This window comes from Zophobas morio, unplaced genomic scaffold, assembly GCF_036711695.1.
Source record: "Zophobas morio isolate AGI-343-1 ecotype UQ-CSIRO unplaced genomic scaffold, CSIRO_AGI_Zmor_V1 ptg000030l, whole genome shotgun sequence".
Taxonomy (NCBI): Eukaryota; Metazoa; Arthropoda; class Insecta; order Coleoptera; family Tenebrionidae; genus Zophobas; species Zophobas morio.
The window spans coordinates 10,061,267-10,075,280 of record NW_026972135.1 but is presented as its reverse complement, the minus strand read 5'-3'; the positions used below and the strand labels follow the sequence as shown (position 1 = coordinate 10,075,280).

General features: G+C 32.0%; 1 long non-coding RNA gene across 2 annotated transcripts; it reads right to left on the bottom strand.

Moving 5' to 3' along the window:
- Positions 1–7,055: 7,055 nt before the first annotated feature.
- LOC135138160 (uncharacterized) lies at positions 7,056–13,723 on the bottom strand. 2 transcript variants are annotated; one of them, XR_010281991.1, is made up of 4 exons: positions 13,621–13,723; positions 9,959–10,024; positions 7,758–9,909; positions 7,056–7,707 (listed from the first exon to the last, which is right to left on the bottom strand). It is a non-coding gene; the product is annotated as an uncharacterized LOC135138160 (long non-coding RNA). The 2 variants fall into 2 exon arrangements; XR_010281990.1 differs by having other exon boundaries at positions 7,056–9,909.
- Positions 13,724–14,014: the final 291 nt, after the last annotated feature.

The window sequence follows — 14,014 nt, the reverse complement described above, 5'->3', positions numbered from 1 at the left end:
AACAATAGACGTTCTAATAAATTATTTTAAACAGAGAAAACCCGTATGCCTGGATTAATATTAAACAACGATGAATACTGCAAGTCAGTACCGAACAATGCAGCAGCCTTGGCAGATCATATCGGATTAATGAGGAAATTAGGCATCTCCTGGAACTGAAAAAAAGTATCAGATCAGATTCTCTTCATGAGAAAGTAGTCAGAATAACACATCTGTGGCTTTGTTTTTAAGCATTCATTATTTAAAGTTACACCTCATAATATAATGTCAATATATTCCAGGCCATTCATCATCCTGTCAAAGAAAATTTTCTTTGGGTAAGTGTCGTGTTGTACCCTAAGGCAAACAAGCCAATACCGGAAAAAAGTTATTCTTGTTCTCACATGTGTGTATCTATTACTATTGAATATAAATGACTAATCTTTGGTAAAGTTTCGGGATTGTTTTGACGTAAACGAAAAATCTGCGTTAATTTTTGTGATATCCTTGACTTAAGGTATTTTCGTGGGAGGATTATTTATCGCTAATAAATTAATTATTTCAAACTGCCCTGTCTAGTTAGAGATCTGTAGCCAGAATAAGTTGTTAACCGCTTATGTAATGGAACTTTTTGCACATTATCTTCTACATTTTTTATAAATAAAACGCTAGACAACTCATTTGAATATAATTGTTTTCCTGTTTATATAAAATTAGTTTTAAAACTTAATTGTACATTTAATTAATGCGGTGTATTCCACTGCATCGACTGTTTGATTGTTCGGTTTTAGAGTTAGATGTTAGATAAATTCAAAATTTTTTTGACGAGCAATGATTTCATTTGCGAGGCGGAACGAAGCGTAGTCGTGTGAAAGCAATCATTGCGAGGAAAAAAAAGACACTTTAGAACCGAATAATATATACAATTTTTTCTCCAACCGCAATCACAAAACGATTTCCGTTTTGCTTTTGAACAATTAAAATTAACCAAAATAAAGTAGCCCATTTCGATGTAGTCATGGAAAATTTTCAAACATTATCCGCCATATTGCAAATTAGCGAATTGTGATTGCAGACTTACTTCCGATCAAACTGCGTAAAATCTATGAGTTTGCCTACAAGCTGAAGCGAGTACGAGTGGAGTGATTCCCTAAAAACCACCGAAGAGCAATGAAGTAAATATAACCAAAGACGTAACTGATAATTAGGCTTCGGATCTTAGGTTTTGGCCTCTTTATATCTACTTCAGGCATTGCAGCGAAATTTGTATATTTATCCCAATTTAAAAAATTCTGTTTATTTAACGCCCATTTATTCCTACCTAAAATGCCTAATTTACCGTTAGAGACCTATTTAAAATACGGAAGCTTGAATTATGTTCACATTTTTGTTTCCTAGTTTAAGTGCGAAAAAAAATCACACTTTGAACAACACTGCAGTGGCGATGCACATAAAAAGAACGAGAATAAATCCAGTAAACAGACTTTATTAAACATTAGTTCCGACAATGATTTTACGCAATTTTGCACCGGTTTATGTAGGGCTTTTACCGCAGCAAATATTCCATGGAATAAAGTTAGTTGTCCTGAGTTTAAAAATTTTATGCATAAATATAAGGAAGGCATTTACCCTCAGAAAGAACTCTGAGAAAAAATTATTTACCAAAAGATTACGATATGGTGAGCACTAGAATTTTTATTCAAAAATTTTTAAACATAAATTTTATAATTTACAGGTAATAATTAAACAAATTAGAAATTCTATTGGCAACAATAATACATATATGGATTAGCGTCGATGAGACGACGGACAAATTATGAAGATATATAGCCCATTTAGTAATTGGAAAGTTATCTTCTGAAGAAGCTGGCCGTCCATTTCTACTAGCTTTGAAGCAGCTTGATAAAACTAATACCAACACAATCTCGAGATTTCTAAACGAATCATTGGGTGTGCTTTTGATAATTTTAAGCATTGAAATTATTATAGTTTATTTAATTGTTAATTTGTAGCTTTATTGTGGCCAAAAGGAACTGAACACAATAAAGTTAAATGGTTTGTATCAGGTGGTGCTTGATGAAGGTGTTTTATGAAAATATAACACACTTAACATGTATGGCACATGGGTTATATTTAGTGTCTGAAACAATTAGACTGAATTATCCAGATGTCAATGGGATAATTAGCAATGTTAAGAAAATCTTTTTAAAAGTACCAATAAGAATAGAGTTTTATAAAAACAGTTTACCAAATACACCTCTCCCAGCTGAACCTGTATTAACCAGGTGAGGCACTTGGATTCAAGCAGCATTGTTTTATGCAGAACACTTTGATGTTTTAAAACAAGTCAGTAAATATATAATGGTTTTTTACTATCATTCCTATTTTGAATATTTTTAGGTTGTAATGTCATTTGAAGCCACAGATGCACAAAGCATTAAAAAAGCTCAAGAATTCCTGAATAAAGCAAACGTTAAAAATGAACTCTTGTACATTAAAACTCACTTTAAAATTATTGCTGATGCAGTAGAACAATTAGAAACTATAGGTTTAAAATTAAACCAAAGTATGGAAATTGTGGAAAAAGTGTATACATCTTTAACAAACACACTAGGAAAGGTGGGGGAAATGGCGTTCCAAAAATTATGTTCTCCATTAAAAAAGAATCCAGGATACGACTTTATATGTTCAGTAAATAACGTAATTTGCGGTATTGGAAATGCTACCAACAATACATACACAAATGAAAACGTAAATTGTTCAATATTTAATTTTGCACCCATCACTTCTTGTAATGTGGAGCGCACGTTTTCAAAACTTAGAAGTGTTTTAAGCGATCAAAGGTGTAAATTTACCAATAACAATTTTAAAGCCTAGTTATGCGTCAAAAAAAATAATCTTTTCGACATCTTTTACACAAAATGTGAATGCTTGTAAAACAAACAAAATTTGCATTCAACATTAAAATCAGCTTGTCTGATTACGTAATACTCTTATTTATTAACGAAAAAAAAAGCAAACAACAACAATTAGTTTCCGCATTTTTCCATATTTGATGCATTAAAAGAACAACTGACGCACTAAAAAATCCATATTTATTTTTTATTTATAAGTGCTGAGTTCGTGAAACACGAAAATTGTTTTTATGGTTAAAGGCCAAATACAACATTTCAATCATCAGAATTACCCATACGACCTTTTGGTTTTTGGACCTTGGTAGTTCATAAATTTCGTTTAGCTAATAAATCGTTTAAATATTACCACAAATATTCGTCCTAATTTTGGTATTACTACTGAATATTCGGTTTTCTGTGTGAAGCACTAACGAAAAGCAAAAAATATTATACGGGACGAGCGTCTAAGGTGAACAGACTATAAACAACCAGAATTATGTATCATCGAACTTCAATGACGTGTCATTGACGCAACAAGAGTACAGCAGGTATTTGAATAAAATGAAGTTCAAGTTCCCATGTCCATAAGAAAGGAACTATTTGCATAATATACATTTTTTTTTATTTTCTGGCTGAATTTATTGGTGCGTATGTCCAGTTATCAAATTTTTGTATAATAAGTAAAATAGTCTCATGACGTCTGTTTATGGGTGGATGACCGAGGTATAGTGCGTAACTTGTATGTAATCTGAATTTTTAATAATAATTATTGTAATAAGGGTGTACCGTTAATACATTTCCTGCTGTATTTTGTTCATTAATTTTGTTAAGAATTTTTTGTATTGTGTAAAAAAACGAGCTTTTTGTCATGGTTTTTGACGTTTCAGTACCCCTAGACCTCGAAAAAATAGGTAGGTATGCCGTTTCCGTCCCCTAATATAGGTTTCGATCCCGATAAATCAATTAATCAACCACTGTTTTAAGGTCAGCGATTCTTATTCTCACGGTCCTTATCACTACTGTTTGAATTATGGATTTCTTGGTTGCCTATACCTCAACGGTATTTGTACTGAATTTTTTTCCTTAGGTTGTGTTTTATTAAATTATTATTTTATGCATATTTACTTTGACTTACAATGTCACTTTTAATTATATCATACTTGCTATGCTTACGCATAGCAAATTGAGGGTTAAAAACTATGCCAGAAATATAAACATTGATACTTTCAGTTTTCAGTAGCAATGACCAAGTTAACGGTATACATTTCTTAGAAAGCATAAAACTTTACGCTATTTAAAACAGTTATTCGGCTTTTTGTACCCAAGTGTTTATTTCGTATGTAGGAACAAACACTAAAATTTCACTTAAGGGTGCCCAGTAGCGGACCGAAAAATGGGCTAAATAGATTTTCATTTTACGGGCGTAATTTCAACTTTGAAAAAAAGATCGGCATTTCAATTGATAGATTATGGCTAAATCTCTGGGGAAGACACAATATTTTTTAAAATAAGCGATTGTTTAGTGTTTAATTAATCGTTCATTCTTCGAAGGAAATTGCGTTTTTAGACGAGGAGAGAGCATTTTTCGCTTCAACTTTTATATCAGTGCAAAGACAACATTGAGCTCTATGGGGAAGACCAGGTCATTTTTGTTTAAAATTTATATTTATCAAAATATTTGCTTTTTAAAAAAATACTGAATAATGAAAATAAAGTGAAACTAGGTAACCCTATTTACAAAGTTTTCCGTTTCAATAAATGGCCGAGTTTTACACAGCAGGCAGCCTGCCGACCGACCCTTTCAGGTAATCAGTCCAGGTACTTTAGGTCATAAAACTCATAAATACTCTTAGCCGACCAACATTGTTGAAACTCTTTTACAAGTCGACTTCTTTCATTGCTGACATAATTTGATTTAAAAGTATGCAAATTTTTATAATTTTATATATTCTACCAAAATATTTTCTTTGAAAAAGTTATTCAAATATTTTTTTTTACCTGAACAATCATATTTATTTAAATTTAATTTTTTGATACTCTTTTCCGCACCACCTATGAGGTAGAGTATTATAGGCACGTTTTTTACGTGATATCTCCAGTAAACCTATTCCAATATTACTATTTATTCCTGTGTGTGTTTATACTAGAAGGGCAAAAGATTTATTTGAACTACACATGATGCGAATGCAAATAAAAAAATGTAATTGTACAATTTTTTCTTTACAATTTGTCTAATGGGTTGGCTTGTTTAATAACGAGAATCTACTCTCTCCGGAAGTAAGGCATATAAATAAAAATTTTCTAGGGCTCTATCATATTATTTTCCCAAAATTTAGCATCTCGTTGAATTAAGCATTATTTAAATTGGACATTTTATATATTTCTACGATAGCGTTTTTGTTTATTAAGCCGTCTGGCGATGCCGCTAAAAATGTACAAACCGCATTGTCTTATTGTCAGTTTGGTGTTACTGCAAAATATTTCAGTTGTCCTTGCTTCATTTTCTATGCAAAGATTGTGGGAGAGTACATGCTGAACTAGATTTGCAGGGATGTAAAATGTTTTTCACAGTACAGTAGGATTAGCCGTGTTACTTGTTCTTTAATTTTGAAAATTTTATCAAAATAACGTTCGGTTAGTCCAAAGGATTTTTCTGCGCACCATTCTGGATTATTGCGTTCGCCAATTGTGTTTTGTTCGATTAAAAAGACATCAACGTTTGAAAGTTTTTTGAGAAATAGTTTTTGCGCTGTGACATATCAGGTATTTCAACTGCATCGTTAGATACATCCTCGCCCGAGAACTTGTATGATCCACAGATCGGAGCGCGCTCAGGCCAATGTCGACCCTATAAGCCTCCAGAAATTCTGCGGGAAATAGTTATTATTTAAATGCTTTTGTTTACACACATCTCACATGTTTCACTCGATTTTGACACTCAACTATTTTTTTGTTTAACTAAGAATTAATACTTTCATTGCGTTTGTTACTAACGTCCTAAATTAGCAGTACTAGTGGAACAGTAATCATGCAATAGATTTTTTTGGGAAAGTACAGTTATTTTTATGTTTTAGCAGCAATATGTTCTATTTTCTATTAATTTTTACATGTTTTTAGTCACAATTTTGGTAATTATTTTTTACTTTAATTTTTAGCAATAATAAATAGTCCAAACATGAAAAAATAAAAAAAAATTAAAATTGGAAAATCAAAGATTTTGAAATCGAGAAATTAAACAATCGTATAATTAAAAAATCGAAACATCGAAAAACTGGAAAATCGAAAAATTAAAAAAAAATGGAAAATCAGAAATTTAATGAATTCCGAAAATTGAAAAACTGAAATATGCATAGAAGAACTGAAAACTCGAGAAATCGAAAAATCTAGAATTTTAAAAATTGAAAAATTAAAATATCGAAAAGTTGAAAAATTGCGAAATCGTATCAGTGAAACATCGGACAATTGAGAAATCGAAAAATAAAAAAATGGAGAAATCGAAAATTTGAAGAATGGAAAAATTGAAAATGTCAAAAAAAAATACTGAAAAATTGAAACATCAAAAGTTGAAAAATCGAAAAACCGAAAAGTCGAAAAATCTCAATAATGTATTTATAAACCACAAGTTCAGGATTATGCTACTAAAAAATTGATAACGTCATCTCAAAATTCTGCTGAATAAATTCTACTAAAAATGTGCAAAATATGATGAGTTTTTACTTGTAATTTATCATTGCATTCATATTTTTTTAGATTTGCTTATATACCTAGGTGGCTCAAAAAAATTAATGAAAGAGTCAATTTATTCTATTGATTAAATCAGTCTCGACTCACTCCATTTTCCCAGAAATTTCGGAAATACTGTTATTTTTAGTCTAATCCACATTGATTTACGTGTCCTTGCAAAATGTTGATGATTTCATCACAAAATTGTGTACCTAAAGTAAAAATTTAACTCGGAAATGCTGGATATGTTTAATTGTATTTTAGGTGCGAGGGAAGTTCTGTCGAAACAACTTTCCACCAATTTTTTTTGATGTTATATTTGAACATAAACAGTTTATTTTATATATTTTTAAAACATTATAAAGGAAATAAAAAGTTGTGTTAGACTGAACCTTGTGGGTTTCTCAATCTATTTTAACTTTCAACTTAATTTCTTTCAAAATACATACAAATGGATTTCGATGGTTATTTCCCTGTACCCTTCATTCGAAAATAAATAAGCTTATCTGGTGTTGTTTAACGATTTGCATTTTATGACGGACTCCCTACAGTGGCCATAATCTCTCCTCTCTTGGGTCGCTACCTGCCGTGGATCGGTACTTTGGGTTGCATAGTTACAAAAAATTCTTCTCATTGAAACCGATTTTGCGGGCGACGACTGGGGACCCTTAAACATTGTTTTTATATGAATGGGGGTTCTACATACGACTATTGTTGCATGCCACATTTAGCATCTCATCTTTAATTCTCAATCATCAGTTCGTTCTGCTCGCCCACTCTTCTTAGAAATGGAAATTTCGACCTTCGTGAGCAGCCTATTTCCATATCTTCCAACTTCTTTTTTCACTTTTCTAAGATTACTAAAAGGGTTGCTAAAAGACAACAACCTTGCTCTAGTGCTTTGATGGGTTTAGCTCTTCTGAAACATGATTTATCTATATAGCTATTACTAATGCTTACGTAAGTGCTCTTTATTTGCTTTTACTAGGTACTTCCAAACGCTTATTAATAAGAACGTTACTATACGCCTTCTCCAGGTCCATGAAGAGTTACAAAAAAAAAAATGAAAATGCTTAAAATTTGGTGCAAAGTAACAACGTGGATGATCTAACTAAAATTATACTTATTTTGTTGTACGTCAGGTAGTTTTTCACATACTACCTTGATAAATTTAGAACGAAAGATGCGTAAAAATATCACTCCCCGACAAGCTACAATTCACTCCATTTCCATTATTTCGCTATGAAAATCTGTATCATCACCGTCATTTTCAAATTCAGATTCTGAATCAGATTCACCTAGCGAAATAATGAAAGGAAGTATAGATTCGTAAGAAAGATTTCCCATATTTTTTCCCAATCTGCCAAAATATGTTTTTCACAATGTTTACAAAAATTTTGCCACATGCTTGGAGTAGGAGAACTAGGGGCTTGTTGTAACAGGGGTAAGTTGTAACACTAAATTTTTACCCACAATTTAAACTCTTTAACGTCAGGTATTTTACTGAATTTAATTCTTGCACCATAAGACATCATGTCATCACAACCACTGTTCCTTGAGCCAGCGCAGTGAGTGGATGTGTGCACGTGTTTCGTTTTGGTCAAGTTATGTAAAATATTGCTTTAGTAAAATTTGGTTTTTCGTATCAGTTATTAATTAATTTAAAACTTTTAGTTTTGCATGTAGCGCAAAAATTACTCAGCTTTGATATTTCTTACACATTTTGAAGCTAAGCGAAATAATTTTGTCGAAATCTAATTAAATGTAGAAAATTGTGCTACGGGGCAAGTTGTAACATGTTACAACTTATCCCAAATTCACTTCTACAAATCTCGTACCTAGCATACGAAAAGCGAGCCAAAATTTTGACCTATGCCATATATCGCTTTCCAGATATATTAAGAAAAAGGAAGACAACACTCAAATTTTTAATGTTGACTCTTTTTCTAAAAGTTTATTTCAGTTTTACTGAAAAAAAATTGTATATAATGAAGTGTTGTGTTGATTTTTGAAAAATAAAGTCTAAATATGTATCAACATCAGCTTTATTTTTACTGGTACTACCTGTCTCATGGCTGTTACAACTAGCCCCAACCACGGGGCAAGTTGTAACAAAGCACTTTTTTTAAGAACATGCCTGGTGTGAAGTGAAGATGAACAATTTTGACCTTTTGCCTGTTCAGTCCAATAGGGGAATAGTTAGACTACCGATAGATACTTTTATAATGGTCAAACAGCTAATAGATACCAAATTATATTCGTTTTCCTAAAAACTGTTACAACAAGCCCCTCGTTCCCCTACATTTAAAAAGCGCATCAAGCCATAAATTCTCCACCCTATTTTTTAATGAAGGCTGAGAATTTATATGCTTGTTGTAATAGTTCAAAATCCCCACGCCATTTCAATTGGATTATATTGACAATGGCACGGAGGTAATCTTAGAACTTCATGGCCACTTTCTCTTAATGTCTCGTCTACCAAATATCTTTTTTTTCTATTGTTCCTGACGGATTTAATTAAATCCCACAACTGTTTCTTCGAAAATTTTTTGTCAAATTCAACACTATGTTTAAAGAGCCATTCCTGCATTTCACATTTTTTACTAGAAAAAGTGGGTGGTTTATCCAACTGAACCGAATGATACGGTGCATTATCTAAAACCACCACACATTTTTGGTTCAACTTTGCCAAAGCAGGAATGAGCTGATTAACCACCCAATTTTGAAAAATTGTCCCGTCCATCGTTTTATGATTATTTTTTGAATTTAAAAAATTCTTACAACCATCCAAGAACCCCGTTGAACAACCCGCCAGGAGAATAGTAAACCTTGATCCTTCACTTTTAATTTTGGTGGGATTGCTTTTTAAATAAGTATCGTGAACCCAACGACGAATGGACGAACCATTTTGATAGATCCATGTTTCATCCAAATACACGAAAGTCAAATTTTCACAAGAATTTAGAAACTGTAAATATGTTCTCAAAAAAGTAATTTTGGCTGCAACGACATGTTTTTGTTCACATAGAATTTTGCGACCATTTACTTCCCTGTGTTTATAACCCATTGACTTAACAATTTTGTATAATGTGGTTCGCCCCCCTTTAAATTCCAACTGTTCCCTAGAATATGCTAAAAGAGTATCTACAGTGAAATATTCGTTTTTTTCACCAAGTCGCCAAATTTGTCGTTGCAGGTCTTTCCGAAACATATAATTTGTAAATAAATCCGTTGGTTTTCGCTTGCCAGATAGTGATGTTTTTAAATTCTGGTCCCCTGTTGATAAAATTTTCGCCACAGTTGATGTTCCCACCTATGAGAAAAAAAATTAAAAAATATTTTCCAGCGTATTTTTACATTACAGAAAATATGTTCGAGACCCCCATAGTTACTTCTTCGAAAGAAAGATCGGGCCTGTCTTTTCGAAACTGCAAAAAACATCTTTTTATTGCAATTTGTTGTTGCAGTAAAACTATTTTAGACATTTTCTTTTTAAATAATGTCGCAATGATCTGTGAATCTGTCACAATGACAAATTATCTATGCTGACAAAATTAAAACATTTGTTTGCTTGATAAAAAAATTGCGTCTAATAATTCTGATCTAATAAATGAAGTAGAAAAGTGGCAATCCAGCTCAAAGCAAATGTCAATCAGACTACTGACAGACAAAAACTAAATCATCAAATCAGTTTATGCAACTTAAAGAAAAAATATCAAAGCCTACTTTACTATACAGTGCATCATTTTTAAAAGTGGTCATAGGTAGTGTCCCTAGATATACTTTGGAAAAATTGGTCTAAAGAGTTTAGACAGTACTTTCCTCGCTGTCGGAAACTTGACGACTGCATGCCTATTGTGTTTTTTTTCTCATTACATTTTTGTAGTGGAAATTTAAAAAAAAATTGCGATGACGTCATCAACATTTTTGCAAGGACACGTATATCAGTTGGGATAGATGTAGTGTAATACTAAGAATAAAATTATTATATTCTCTAATTTTCGGGAAAATGAATTGGGTCGTTTTGAATATTGATTTGTAATAATCAATAAAATAACGAAACAAACAATTTACTCACGTATACGTATCAGAGGCAACTGAAAATCGTGTATGTATAAACATTCTTAATTTAAGATGACAGGCGTAACAGCATACGTGAGAGTCAAACAGAGAAACTGTAAACAAAACGACCATCGGTTTTATTGCTTCGACTTCCGCTTATTATATAAAACATTGGGTTTTATTTTAATTCTTGACGGTGAAATTCACAATTGGTTGATTATAAACATGTCTATTTCACATTCGCGGAACCAAGTGAACGCATAAAACAAATGCAGGTCTGTAATGTTAAAGTCGATGTAAATAAGCGTGCTGCCCTTATATTTCAACCGAGTTTTTCCTTTAACAAATTTTGTGTCTACCAAATTGGGTTGGTTGGGGTGTAATACTAATAATAAGTGTTGCCTTTAATTTAATCAATAAAATAAATTGACTTCATTAATTTTTTTGAACCACCTCTTAAGAAAATCTAAATAAAAAATATGAATGGAATGATAAATCACAAGTACAAACTCATCATATTTTTTGCATTTTAGATAGGATTTATTCAGCAAAATTTAAGGGTGACGTCATCAATTTTTTTAGGAGGGATGAACAAATACATTTTGAACAAAAGTTTACCATGCTTATAATAACTTTAAAATATTCCCAAGATTTCAAAGCATTCGGTTTTGTAATTCCTGATTAAATCGATAAAATAAATTCACGCCTTTATTAATTTTTTTGAGTCACCCTGCATATGCAAATCCAAAAATATGAATGGAATGATAAATCACAAGTACAGACTCATCATATTTTGTACATTTTAGATACGATTTATTCGGCAAACTTTTGAGCTGACGTCATCAGTTTTTTGTAGAAGATAACCACATATATATTGACTAAAAATTTATTATGCTCTTTTTAACCTTAAAACATCTGCAAGATTTCAAAGCATTTGGTTTTGTAGTTCCTGATTAAATCAATAAAATAAATTTACGCATTCATTAATTTTTTTGAGTCACCCTGTATATGCAAATCGAAAAAATTTGAATGGAATGATAAATCACAAGAAGAGACTCACCATATTTTGTACATTTTAGATAGGATTTATTCAGCAAAATTTTGTGGTGACATCATAAATTTTTTAGGGGGGACGACCAAGTACGTTTTGATCAAAAATTTACCATGCTTATGATAATTTTAAAATATCTTCAAGATTTCGAAGCATTCAGCAGTAAAATAAATTTACGCTTTCATTTATTTTCTTGAATCACCCTGTATATGCAAATCCAAAAAATATGAATGGAGTGATAGATCACAAATACAGACTGATCATATTTTGTACATTTTAGATATGATTTATTCGGCAAATTTTCGAGCTGACGTCATCAAGTTTTTGGAGGGGATAAGCAAATATATTTTGACTAAACATTTATTATGCTCTTTATAACCTTGAAACATCTGCAAGATGTCAGAGCATTCCGTTTTGTAGTTCCTGATTAAATCAATAAAATATATTTACGCATTCATTAATGTTTTTGAGTCACCCTGTATATGCAAATCCAAAAAATATGAATGGAGTGATAGATCACAAGTACAGACTCATCATATTTTGTACATTTTAGATATGATTTATTCCACAAACTTTTGAGCTGACGTCATCAAGTTTTTGGAGGGGATAAGCAAATATTTTTTGACTAAAGATTTATGATGCTCTTTATAGCCTTAAAACATCTGCAACATTTCAAAGCATTCTGGTTAGCAGATTAAAAATTAAATTTCAAAATGTTGTTTTATAATTTTGATTTTTTTTTCCAAAAATCTGGACGTTTCGGGTGAAAAGTCGATTCAGAGTTGTGAACTACATGTGTAGGACTATGTTATTTTATACAATTGAAAACCCATTTACTATGTACAATTTTGAAGTGACGTCATCGCATTAGTGGTGGGGATGATTAGACAAATTTTGGTTAGCGTTTTACCATCTACATGATATTCTTAATATAAGTACAAAATTTCACAACAATCGGTCGAGTACTTTCTGAGATTATCTGTCTAATAAAAATCCGGGACGGCAGACGGACAGACGGACAGACGGACAGACGGACAGACGGACGGACAGACGGACGGACAGACGGACAGACAGACGGAAATGGGAGACCTATTTCTTCGTCTTCTAGGGGTCATGAAAGATCGGGAAAACATAAAAGTAGAGAGTCGGCCGACGGACTCGATTACAATACTTCCTTTGCTTACGCTCGGGAAGTAAAAATTAATTTATTTTAGTCAATCCTAGCAACTGTAAAATAAAATTTTTGTCAAGACTAAATGTTGCTATAGAAACGAGAGATGATCTTTTTATCAGAGGCGTACAACGAATTTGGACATCAATTTTAATAATTTTTATTTCTAAAACGAGAACACTTTTACCTGAACTTTTTTTAACTTTTAGCACCCATACTTCGAGATCAATTGCCGATTTTATTTTGTACGTACCTTTCAAAAACACGCTGTATTAGCAAATACTAGCCCAAAAGTATATCTAGGGTCTCTAGCCATAGGGATTCTCATGTACAGTGACCTTAGTACGTATGTAAAATTTACTCATTATGCGTCCAAATTTTGGATGTAATTAACTTGTTCCCTTTTTTTTTCGTTTTTATGGTGAAACTTTTTCGAAAAAAAAATTATTAACTGCCCATTTTAGGTTTCTCGTTCATGTTATAAAACCAACAAGTGATTTAAACAACAAATAAAGTTTAGATAAAGTTTCTTTATGTTCCTAAAATTTGGAAAGTGAACAACAAAAAGAAGTAACTCGTTTAAATTAGGCTAATGGCAATTCTCTTCCTCCCAAGACTTAACTAAAAAAAAAACATTTTATCAACATTATTTGTGATCTATTGGAGTAAGTTGATTTTTGCTTTTCGAGAAAAGTCATTAAACACGTCTGATTGTTCATGATTGACAAATTTTGAGTTACCTGTGAACTGCGAAAGAACTCTCTGAGCAAATTCACTAGCACCAAATTTAACTAACTGAAGTCAACACATTTTTTTTCGCACGAACTGTACAAAGAGCTTTTAACGCCCACAAGGCAAAGTTAAAAAGTGCCCCCTTTTCACCCTACTTTTACTTAAAATGTGACGCCAAAACTGGAGACGTCGCAATACGAGTGGGGCAAATTTTTACGGATTCTGTGCCGTGATTGGCTCATTAGATGGTTTAAGCTCTGCTCTCCTACTCCTCTCACTTAAATTGACCCAGCCAACTTTATGCAACAACCTAATTAATAATTGTTATAATTGTTATTGACAATTAATGTCCTGAAGTTTACCAATTGTTATCCCAACAATATCCAATGGGTAAATGGAGTG